The sequence below is a fragment of the Crocodylus siamensis genome, chromosome 3, assembly GCF_052110815.1.
Source record: "Crocodylus siamensis isolate JL-2025a chromosome 3, ASM5211081v1, whole genome shotgun sequence".
Lineage (NCBI taxonomy): Eukaryota > Metazoa > Chordata > Crocodylia > Crocodylidae > Crocodylus > Crocodylus siamensis.
The window spans coordinates 185,040,644-185,053,729 of NC_143397.1; positions in this window are offsets into that span (position 1 = coordinate 185,040,644).

Sequence of the window (13,086 nt, forward strand, 5' to 3'; positions counted from 1 at the left end):
CTGAGTATGTATTAAACCAATTAATCTGTTTTACACTCTGATTCATTGGATTGGATTCAGAGGAGTTTTGTTTTTTAAAGGGCCAGGGAAAATTAGATGTTAGGTAGTGATGTCAAATGTCTATGGGCCCTGCCTTACATTCAAATTAAAGCTGGATAGAAAACAGCTCTAGAGTTGTTACACATTTTCAAGCGCTCACTTTATAGACGGTTGTCTCTTTTTATAGCTGGAGAATCATCTTTTCCTGTGATAATTACTTTGCATGTGTGGCTAGTCTAAATTTATTGCATGATTAACCAGTTAATTGTGTACTATTTGTAATGTGTATCAGGGGCCTAAATAAAGCACTTGGGCAAAAGAAAGGTTGGGACAAAGAAAAGCATCAGTTACAAAAACTTAGTCTGGACTTAGCTAACTTCTGAATTTGTCTTTCTGACCTTTAGAAAAATAATTTGAGCTAGTGGAGACTAATCTTCTTCATAAGAAATACTTTTTCTAGCAAAATGCTGGCATTTTACCTGCCAAAGTCTGACATTTATATGTGAAAATTGAGTCAAATGAATGAAAATTTGTCATTTGTTCCAGGATAGATTTTTTTGTTTGTTTATAGAAATAGCTATTTCCCCATTAGTAAATGTGAGATAATATCTGAAGGCATCTCTCTCATGCTTAAAATGTGTGTATCAAAAAATCCCCTTCGTGATGTTGGGTTTCTATTTTTCTTATCTTGCTCCCATGTGCTACTTTCCTTTTGCCATATCCTTGGCTTGATTGGTTTATCATGCTGCTACTTGTTCACTTTAATTCTTTACTTATTGCACTACCCAGGTCCAAAGACAGATGTTTAGAGACTGTAACCCCTGCACAAGTAAAATTGTTATTGATAAAAATACTCCATTCTACCAATGGAGATGGGAGGAATGAATGGAACCCACATCGTTGAATAGCTATTAGTATGCCTGTGTAATTTCATTTTTTGGGAACACATTCAGAAACCTTGATGGGCAGAGTGAAAGAAGCTGAATCAAATCATATTCAGCTGAACAGAATCAGGCCTGTAGAACTGGGCTATGCCAATAGGTAAGTGTTTTTTTTAATATTTCAGAGCCAATGGATCTTAGTATTTAGTTTTAAATGACCTCATTAAGAATTAAAGTATTGACTTAATAAGGTAATATTAATGCATATGTCTATTTCTTTCTCTTTTATTTTGCCAGTGAAATGATAATCATTAATCTGTTAGGAGGTAGATTTTTGCCCACATTATTAATATGTTGCAGTACTTTAGGAGGTGCTTATGTTAAGTGAAATTTAATACTGATGTGATGGCTACAGTATATAAAAGAGGAAGAAACTGCACTGAGACTTTGAGTGCTGAGTTTTATCACTACACAATTTATCTTTTAGTAATCTTGTGACAAGGTGTCAAAAACATCGTCTTCACATTAGTGAGAATGAGCTACAAGACATTTTGCCCCAAAGTATACAGCTTAACCTAATTATATTACCTGTGCTGAGACAGCAGGATCTATATCATCATTAGGGAGTCGTTTATGGATACTAGGACCAATGAGAAATAAAAGGAAAAGATTGTTTTCCATGCTTAATAAAAGCTGGATTTATTCTAAAAAATGCCTGTCAGTGTTCATAAACAATAGAAAACAGAGTCCAAGATTTATAGGCAATTTTAAGGAGGGTACAAAAATAATTTAGAGGTTAGTTTTCTTCATCTCATAACTCACCAGTCGATTCCTAACATACACATCCTCTTCCATGTGAAACTTCCTCCATTTTCACTCCATCCTTCACTCTTAGATAGAATAAGAGACTTTATAGCTACAGACATTGCACACAAACCTGTGCAAATTACTGGAAACTTGTAACAGAACAAAAATTCAACACACAGACTGGTTTCAAAATCATAGAAATCAGTCTAAGATAGACTTGAATGGATGTAGTATGAGACTTAACTGGTTTAGATTACAGCAGTATATCAAATTTCTGTCCTAGATCCCAAAGTGAATTACCTTAGTTTGTTGACCTCTGAATTACCTTGGTTTGTTGTCCTTGCACCCCTCTCAGGACTGTGTACTAGCCTCAGCCAGTGCTCTTCTGCTCTGGGTGAGCATCAGTCCAGGCCTACACCCAGGCTGTCACAGACAGGAGACAGAAAAGCCTCAGTCTCCTGCCTGCTTGCCCCAGTGGTGGATGAAACAAAGGGCAGGAGGGAGGTGGAGCCCCTGGGCCGTGCTGCCCCAGCCCTGAGCCAGTGCATGAGGGGGGCCCATATGGTAGGGAGCTCCATTTTCCCACCTGTCCCCCATGCCCAATCCTCCTGATAGGTGCAGCCAGGAGTCACAGCTAAGAGCTGCATGGTGTCCATGGTCCTGGGAACTGGGGGTGGGGAAAGGGGAGTGGAGCCCCCTGCTGTGTAGACCTGGCTGCCCCCCCAAGCTCAGAGCCAGCAAGGTGGGAGGGCCTGCATGGTAGGGTGCTCTGTTCCTTTCACCCTGCTCCCAGTTTCTGGTGCTCCAGAAAGCTTGTGACTCTGAGGCATAACTCCTGGTTGCAGCTGTCAGGAAGGTCAGGTGTGGAAAAAGAACCTCCTGACCCTGGTCCCAGCCCTGGACCTGGACCCAAGCCAACAGAGATGCAGAGTGGGGGCTCATGTGGCAGGGAGATCCATTCTCCATCCCTTGCTGGACCCACCTGACAGCTGCATGGCTCTGAGCTACAACTCCTGGGGCTGTCCACCCAACCAGGATTGGGGGCCAAGTAAGAAATGACACCCCAGCTGTGCTGGCTCAAGGCTGGACTGTATGGTTGGGGTCTGTGTTTCCCCATTTCTGCTAGCCCCCCCAACCCTTCTGACAGATGCAGCCAGGAGCTATGCTGTCTGTGGCACTGGGAACTAAGGGTAGGGAGAGGGAATGGAGCCCTCTGTTGTGTGGTCCCAGTCCGGCACTCTCCAGACCCAAATCAGCAATCTGGGGGAGGGCATGTGGTGAGGGTCTCTGCTCCCCTTGCTCTTCCCAGTTCTAGGTGCAGTAGATAGCCATGTAGTCCTGGCCCCTGATCTGGCCCCACTAGATCTAAGCCAGCATAGTGTGGGAGGTCTTTGTGCCAGAATGCTCTGTTCCTCCCCTTGCCCCAGCTGCCACTGACAGCCAACAGCTGCTGGGGGTGGGGCTGGGGCTACACTGGCCAATCAGGGTGGCTGTCTATTTGGCTCAGCTTGGCATTTTCTGCCAGCCTGATGGAGCACCCCCCCAACTGCTGACCTTGACCTCCATGTCCCCATAGGTAAATGTAAGTTTTGTTTGCTCCCAAACTAATCTAAGGTGCTTATAAAAAACTTGAAAAGTTACTGCAAATCTGCCTCAGGCTTTTTTGAACCTCTATACTTAGCCAGTGACTACTGGTCCTGGCCCCAACTGTTACTAGGATGACAACACACTGCCATTCAGACTAACTTGGAGATTTTGGTTTGTGTTCATTTTTAGTTCCTAAAAGATTATGAGTGTGAAGGTGGCATCATAATTAATGCATTTATTTCTAAAAAAAATATTTAAGAACTGCTTGTGGGAATTAATAATGTTTTAGCTGAGGGATTTTCTTTCAGTAAGAGTGATAACCTGATCAGATACTCAAGGATACAATAATCCTTTGAAAGTGAATCTAAGAATTACCAATTCTCATCAGTTGTAAATTTCAATAAATGCCTTCCCATTTTTCAGATCTAAATATATAGGAATCTATATGATATCTAGATATAAATACATGTACATGGACAGAACAGGCTCAGTTGTTACCAGAGACCCTGTATATGAGGCAGTGCACGTCAAAGATCAAAGTCTTTGATTTCAGATGCCGATGGCAAAAGGTCAGATGGCAAAAGGTCAGAGGCTAACACAAAAAACTCTGTAATTGTAGTCTCACACTATTATTTTTTAGTTTGTAACAGTACTGCATATACACAACCCTGTCTGTGCCTCATTTCAAATTACTTGAGCTCCCATACAAGAGAAAGAAACTGACCTTGACAACTTAGCACAAGAGATATCTGTACCCATGGTGACCAGATAAAAATGAAACTACTTTAATGAAGTTGTAAAATTAAAGTAATATACTACAAGCGCCATCCTGTGACTAAAAAGGACCAGTATCACCCAAGTAAAAATAACACCTCACCTTTTTTTGAAACTTGAGCAAACAAAGAGAGCATAAGTGTCAACTCATTAATTATTCATGCCTGGCGTATAGTAATTGGTCACCTTTGCCAAGTATAACTTTGAAAGAACTTCCGCCCAAAGCAGAGAACTGTGTATACACTCAAGAAGAACAGATCATGCACAAATATTATCTCTCTGCCTATGTATCTTTCTGGCATATCCCCATCTTGCCGGCCCGTCTATCTCTCTATCTTTGTCATTATCTTTCTTATCAAGAGCTCTCGGTAATCTGCAGACTGCAACAGCTTATGTGAATCACTCGGAATCAAGTCTATTACCCACCCTGTAAATGCTGGGTAACATGATATCTGCATGCTGTAACTGAATAAATCAACTCCTCTGCCTACGCTGTATCACATCAGTAGTGTAAGTAAAATAAACTTTCTGTGTAACCAATACGCTGTGTTTAAATCATCTGACTCCTGCTCACCGTTATCACCCACCTGTCCGGTTATAAATCCCCCTCCTCGTGACCAATCTGGTCATTGTTTCCTATGTTAATCCATGCAAAAGTGGGGTACAGATGTTCACCACACCTGGTACTTGATCACACAATTTACTTTAAGCTGTGCAAACATTCACTGCTGCTACACTGGGAACCTGGTGTAAATAACTCAGGGTGGGGAAGAAGCGTCAGGATTGTAAGGAGTTAGTGGGTCTTCAGAAGGGGCTGGTGCATCTTGGGGAGGGGTTGATAGGATCAGCAGGGGCTGGCGGGTCTCCAAGGGTGTGGTTCTCAGAGGTGGGGGGGGGATGTCCAGGTGTGTGGGAATTAGTGGGCTAAAAATAGCCTGGTCAGGGTCAGTGGGTAGGAACAGCACAACCCCAGGGCTGGGGTAAGCAGCTGGGCTAGGAAACATTCACTACATGGGATAACCCATTTCAAGTTTAAGTTTTTTGACCTTCTCAAATGAAGTAATTTAAATCATGCCTGCCAATTTTTTTTTGCCTGATTTAACCTCCCCAAAAGTCTGCCTAGACTGGCATTTAGAGTGACTTAACTCTGTAATATCTGGTTCCCCCTCCCCTCCAATCTAGTGAATATAGAGCCACAGTCTATTCATGTCACAGGTTGCTTCCTCCTGGGTGCATCTACAGTAGACTATTTTATTGTGCATTAAAGCATCACATAAAAAATCGTGACATTATGCTAGTTCACAGTAAAATAATCTGCTGCACATTAAGAGCCACTAAAAAACTTGTAAATGTGCTACTATGCATTAGCACTATCTAATTCACATTTAGTACTTCACATTGGAGGTACTAAGTTTAATGAATATTAGAAAGGGCACATTAATGCATGTGTAGATGCACCCCCTGTGTAGCTTGCTACTATAGTCTAAGCGCTCAGCTCCTGTACCTGTGTGGGAAGGTGAATAGCAGTCCCAAGAAGGCTTTTATCTGTCTGTATGGCAAGCCCTGCTACAGATGTGAGTACAGGCTGAGGAAGGAAAGAGCAACTTTCAATTTCTAGTTTGTCTGAGTGTTATAATACTTCTCTGGTTTGAAAGAGGAGTGTACAAAATCAGTAACATTTTTTTTGAGAGTCCTTTCCCTCTTCTTTCATAAACATTTCCACATCCTCAGATTTTCCCTTTTAAAAAATTTTCAAGGCACCAGTTATTTATGCAAATTTATGAGAGGAACAGGGGGGGTTTTTGTTTTTGTTTTTTTGTCAATGCAGTTCTGAAATTCCAGCTGAAACAGCAGTGGCCAATTATTTGCTTGATTGCTTTTTATAGAAATCCATCCCCTCAATTAAGTATGATGTGTATAAAGCTGGATACTTAGAGAACTCATCCACATGCATAATGTTTGCCCTCTTGTCTGAAGCCATGGATCCTGCAGGAGAAAGCAGCTGCTTAACTACTAACTTCAGCATCTATGGATATGTACAAGCATTACATTTAGATCACCCTCTCTTAAGCCCTGTGAATGCTTGCATGCTGGCTATTTAGATTGCCCTAACCAATGGTATGCCTGGTGTGCAATGCAAGCATTCACAGGATTTAGGTCACCCTAAACACAGTGTGTCTGATCTGAAGGTGAACTTCAGAACCTCAGAGATGAACTAACTTTAGATCAATAAAGGGTTAATCTAGCAAGGGTTAATGAGATCTGTTGAAAGCTTGTAAACATTCACAGCACAGCTCTGGGACTGGGAAAGCCCAGCCAACCACTTGCCATAGCCCTTTACCCTTCCCACTTGACACCGGAGCTATTTCTCCCCTCCCTCACTAGCTTCTGAGAAGGCAGCCCCTACCTGTGGACCCATCTCCCATGGACCATCTAATTCCACCATCCCTGCCCTCCCCCACCTGTTTACTTACCTCTGGCTGCCTGTGCTGCAGCTAATCCACCTAAACCTAAGCAAAGTCCTACAGACTCTTTTTTTGCACTTGTTGGGCATGTCCAGGCAAGCATGAACATGCCACTTGGAATGTTTCAAAGCCCTTTGAGATGCTGCAAGTGACACATGCAGGAACATAAAAACATTCACCATGTTGCAAATTTTCAGCTCTGGGGAAAATTAGACCCCTGGATATCCAGGAGTCAAAAAATACCCTGGGCAAAAAAAGCATCTTGGTCCTCCACAGAGACCCTTGGGTAGGCAGCCAGAGTGTCTCTATGGCTGGCCCTCACCCTGGTGCTGAAGCACACTGCCTGCTCGGGAGCTGGACCCAAGTTCTGTGCCAGTAAGTACCCAAGCTGGACCCAAGTTCTGTGCCCCACCTGGCCTCATCCCCTGCTTGCACCCTGAGCCCTGTGATTACTGCCCTGCTTGACCTCAGCATCCTGGCAATTAAAAAAAAAATAAAAGCCTCTCACTCACCAGCAGTAGCAGCAGCTGCCTGGGGCACTGGGACCTCCTGGCTGATAAGTAGGAGGGTTGGGGGGCTGAAGGAGGGGGGAAGGGAACATAGGGAAACCCCCACAAGCCCCATCCCCTGTCTGCCCCTCGAGCTCCCACCCTCGCTGCCCCACCTGGTCCTAGTATCATGGCAATAAAAAAATTAAATTAAATAAAAAAGCCCCACACTCACCAGTAGTAGCAGCTGCTGTTGGGGCCACTGGGGCCTCATGGTAGAGCCCACACACACAGCAAGCAGTGGGTGGAAGCAGGGATTGGCTCCAGCCACCTGGCATCTGCACTGCCACTGTCCCATCACATGAGTGCAACCTGGGCCTGCAGGGTGCCACATGGCTCCTTGTGCTGTTGGGCAGCTGGGTCTACTGTGGTTGTCACCCAGGGCCCAGAACTGCTCAGTTCAAGGGGGTGGGGTGCTAGCGGGAGGCTGCAGGAGCCAGCAGGGGATGGGTCCAGGCAGGACAGCAATCCGGGATGTTGGGGGAGCAAGTGGAGGTGGGGCATGTGGGGGGTAGCCTCTGCAGGGGACATGTGGCCCTAGTTGGGACAACTTTAAACCCTACTGGGGGGCTGTGGCCCCTGTGGGGGCAGTCCATGAGCTCTGAAGAGGGGCTGAACCCTGTGGGGGGGCAGGGGACCCACCCCTCCTAAGCAAGACCCACCACAGTCCCCCACAAAGTTCCCCCCCCAAAATCCACCCACACCTACCCATGCACCCCACAGCCCCCCACCTCTCCCCAGCACACACCCTGGATACCCAGCTGCCAGGCAGGATTAGACCTGCTGGCAGGAGCTGTGGCTGCAGGGGCAGCTGTTCCCACAACCTGGTTAGTGAAGGGGTCAGGGGAAGCTCTAACTGCTCTATGGTAAGAAAACCAAAGGCAAACAGCAAAACATATAGGTATTTAGAGATCATTTTATTAGGATGAAAGACACTGGTAGGCTTCCAAATTGCTTTAACACTGTAGATATATCAATAAAACATTGCCCACCTTATCGCTGTCTCTATGTCTCTCACTCTCTCTATATATAGTGTTTTTTTGTTTTAATTGTGGAGGAACATGGATTATTGGAGTATTATACAGAGTGAATTTGGGATTTTTTATCAGGGATTTTTTAGTTTTCAAATAGGGAACACCAGAATTCCTGCTAGGGAGACAAGTGGCAAGGACCCAGGCAGAAGAGCTTGCTCAGAGCACCCAAGACCCAGCTGGAGGCAGCTGACAGTTCAAAGCAGGCCACCACAGTGGGAACCATTTTCTGGGTGATAGCTGCCCAGATGGCTGGGCAGGGACACACATGGCAGTAGTGCTATACAAAGGCTAGGTCCATGACCACAGCCCACTGACAGCTGGCCCAGAGGGACAGATGACTCTACTGGCTGTGCAGTCCCCATCTGGGTCTGGCAGGTGTGCAGCAGGTCACAGCCAGGCAGCAGACTCCACTGACAGATTGCTGCAGTGGGTAGAGGGTGCGATGAAATATCAGGGCTGTTTCAGCAGTCCAGCTGGCACAAGGGGTAGTGTCCCCAGGTACCAATTGCCTGGGCTGCAGAAGATCCTGAGTGTGACTAGCCCTGAGCTATTTGCCAGGGCAGATTTTTGTACTGATGGGGCCAGGAATGGCAGCTTTTTATACCGCTGGGGACAGCACAGATGCTGGCCCCAGGCTCTCGCTCCCCTGGGCTGCAGATCTGGGAGGAGCCAGGCAGGGTTATTTTGCCCCAAATGGCACAACTTGCACCACACCAAAGTGCATGTCTGGGCATGTGTGCTGAGGCAAAAGACCTGGTTCAAATTTGTACCGCTTCTATTTGAGCTGCTGCAAGCACATGTGCCTGCATGTGTGGCTATGCCCTATGTCACCTTGTGAAACACAAGGGATCATGATGTTTTCTAGAAACTGTATTCCCACCTGGTGTCATCTTGATGCATCTGTTGTGGGAGTGGCAAGCTTTAAAAATGTCAGGACCAAGTACATTCTTAGAGGGCATTGCCACACATTAATTTTAGGCAGCTCCTAGAGCTCTTAACCCTTAGATGGTCCACACATTAACACTTGAAACTAGTTTTAAGCAGACTTTAGGTGGCTTAAAGTTACATCACTCCAGGGCAGCTTTATGTCTGATCCATGTTACCCAGTTTGTGTTCCATTAATGTATGTCCACTCCCCACAAATGAGCTGCCCACATTAGTCCTCCAGCATCCCAGGATGCAGTGTCTCCTCTCCCATCTATTTGCTCTGTGAGGACAAACTTTCCACCCCCTGAGCTCTACTGCCTGGGGGGTGGTTCTGGCACCAAGTCAGCTCCCCCTCCCATCCCCTGGGGTGTAACCTTCCCAACCCCAGGGATGCAACCCTATGCAAACACCCTGCAAAGCACATGCCACCAACCCAGGTTGCATGGCACTGATGGATCCAGGAGTGGGGTCCAGGGGAGGTAAGGGAGAACAGGGTAACAGGGTTGGGGGTCAGATCAGGTCCCCATGAACTGGGGTTTCCTTCCTGGGACAGGAATAGTAGCTCCCCCAAAAGTGTCTTCCCTCAGTGCCCCCACCTCCCAGCCACCTCAGGAAGCATGGCCAGGACCTCCCAGCCCAATCCCAAATCCCAAAATATTAAAACATGAGACCTTCTTTTATTTACTTCCACTTTACTTCTTTTAAAATTATTTTGCTTTTGCTTGCTATTTTATCCTTCAGTGGCTGACGTGCTTTATTTCACTACCCTTCCCTCACCCCCATTTTCTGTCCACTTCCTGTTTCACTACCCACTGCCAGTCCATTAACCCTCTACATCCCAGCTTCATGTTCCTGCCCCTCCCCTCAAACAACTTCTCTCGCACACACCCCAGTCTACAGCAGGAATAGAAGTCTGTCCTAGCTCACCAGCCCTGTAGTGGGCAGCAGTCAGAGAAGGTTTTAGCTTTAAGATGTGACTGCTCCAAACTCAAACTAGCAGTAACACCAATCAACATTTGAGCTGCTCAAAGTGCAATGTGTAACAAGGCCCTCAGAAAAGGCAGTTCTGTTTGAACCTTTATTTTAATGTTGATAATTGAATATGGGTGTTCAAATCAGATCATTAAAATAAATGGATTTATACCCATGGTTCTTTTGGCAATCCCTAGTCTTGGACAAAAACTCTGCAGTTGCAAAATGCACTCATAATAAGGGAAGTAACAAAGAATTAATGCTGTAGATTAAAATAGATATGCTAAAAGAATAGAAGAGTGTAGTCTCATAAATATAGGCCCCATTAACCTGAACAGCAACAGCTCACACTTAATGCCTGGTCACATGGGGCCTACTATTTATCCATACAGGAAGAGAATAAATGCAGTGTCAAATCTGGAGTGAACTAAGTATGGGGGCATCATGTGTTGAGATACTACTGCTGAGTTAACCATAAAGCGCAGTTAGTTGTAATGTTGAATGATGAAATTGAAAGGAAATATTACACAGTTGTAAAAGTTTCCCAGGAATGTTACAAAGATCTTGACAAAACACAATATTTTACATTTGATCAGATGGATTTCCCCCCCCACCCCCGCAAAGATTCATTCATAGATTCATAGATTCATAGATGCTAGGGTCGGAAGGGACCTCAATAGATCATCGAGTCCGACCCCCTGCATAAGCAGGAAAGAGTGCTGGGCCTACATTACCCCAGCTAGATACACATCCAACCTTCTCTTGAATACCCCCAGGGTAGGGGAGAGCACCACCTCCCTTGGGAGCCCGTTCCAGACCTTGGCCACTCGAACTGTGAAGAAGTTCCTCTTAATATCCAATCTAAATCTGCTCTCTTCTAGCTTGTGGCCATTATTTCTTGTAACCCCTGGGGGGGCCTTGATGAATAAATACTCACCAATTCCCTTCTGTGCCCCCCTGATGAACTTATAGGCAGCCACCAGGTCACCTCTCAACCTTCTCTTGCGGAGGCTGAAAAGGTCCAGTTTCTCTAGTCTCTCCTCGTAGGGCTTGGCCTGCAGGCCCTTAACCATACGAGTGGCCCTTCTCTGGACCCTCTCCAGGTTATCCGCATCCTTCGTGAAGTGCGGCGCCCAGAATTGCACGCAGTACTCCAGCTGCGGTCTGACCAGCGCCCGATAGAGGGGAAGTATCACCTCCTTGGACCTATTTGTCATGCATCTGCTGATGCACGATAAAGTGCCATTGGCTTTTCTGATGGTTTCATCACACTGCCGACTCATGTTCATCTTGGAGTCCACTAGGACTCCAAGATCCCTTTCCACTTCCGTGCCACCCAGCAGGTCATTTCCTAGGCTGTAGGTGTGCTGGACATTTTTCCTCCCTAGATGCAGCACTTGGCATTTCTCCTTGTTGAACTGCATTCTGTTGTTTTCTGCCCACTTGTCTAACCTGTCCAGGTCTGCTTGCAGCTGCTCCCTGCCCTCCAGCGTGTCCACTTCGCCCCATAGCTTAGTGTCATCTGCAAACTTGGACAGAGTACATTTCACTCCCTCGTCCAAGTCGCTGATGAAGACATTAAAGAGTATCGGTCCAAGGACCGAGCCCTGCGGGACCCCACTGCCCACACCCTTCCAGGTCGAAACCGACCCATCCACCACGACTCTCTGGGTGCGACCCTCCAGCCAATTCTCCACCCACCGGACTGTGCAGTCATCCAAGTCACAGCCCCTTAACTTGTTCACCAGTATGGGGTGGGATACCGTATCAAAGGCCTTCCTGAAGTCCAAGTATACGACATCCACCCCTCCTCCTGCGTCGAGGCGTTTTGTGACCTGGTCATAAAAAGATACTAGATTGGTCAGGCACGATGTGCCTGCCACGAACCCATGCTGGTTTCCCCTCAGCATAATTTGTCCTGCCGGGCTCTCACAAATGTGAGCCTTGATAATTTTTTCAAAGACTTTGCCAAGGATGGAGGTGAGACTAACTGGCCTATAGTTGCCCGGGTCCTCCTTCCTCCCCTTCTTGAAAATGGGAACCACATTGGCCCTTTTCCAGTCCTCCGGGACTTGACCCGTGCGCCACGAGCGTTCAAATATTCCCGCCAGTGGCTCTGCAATGATGTATAGAATCATAAAAAATTATGGTTAGAAGTGACCTCAGGAGCATATCTCATCCAACCCCCTGCTTAAAGCAAGATCATCCCCAATTATATCATCCCAGCCAAGCTTTGTCAAACCAGGTCTTAAAAACCTCCAAGGATGGAGATTCTACAACCTCTCTGAGTAACCTCTTAATGAGAGTTTGCAGTGCTTTACTAACCTCTTAATGAGAGTTTGTTTTCTAATATCTAGTCTAAATTCCCTTTGCTGCAACTTCAGACCATTGCTCCATTGTTCTGTCACCTGCCACCATTGAGAAGAGTCTTGTTCCATCCTCCTCAGGTAGTTGAAAGATGCAATTAAATCCTATCTCAGTCTTCTCTTTTCCAGACTAAGTAAAGCCAGTGCTTTCAGCCTCTCCTTAAAAGTTTTCTGTCCCAGTCCCCTAACCATTTTTGTTGCCCTCTATTGGACTCTCTCCAATTTGTCTACATACTTTCTATAGTGTGCATGGGTGGGGGGGGGGCAAAACTGGACACAGTACTCCAGATATGGCTTCACCAGCAATGAATAGAGAGATCCTAAGTGAAGAACTTTTCACTTGTCCTTATTGTACCTCATGAGGTTTCTTTTAGTTCAATCCTCTGATTTGTCAAGGTCTCTCTGAATCCTATCGCTGCTTTCCAGTGCATCTACTACTCCTCCCAGCTTGGTGTCATCTGCAGATTTGGTGAGGGTACCACTCCATCCCATCTTTGAGGTTGTTGTTGAAGATATTGAAAAAAATGGGCACAGTATCTACCCTTGAGACACTCTACTTTGTACCAGCTACCCAATAGACATCAAACCATTGATTATTACTAGGTCTGTGCGGATAGGCAACTATTTAATTTGGATTCAGATTTGACTGATTCAGATTTGTCCAATTTGATTTAGAGATCTGAATC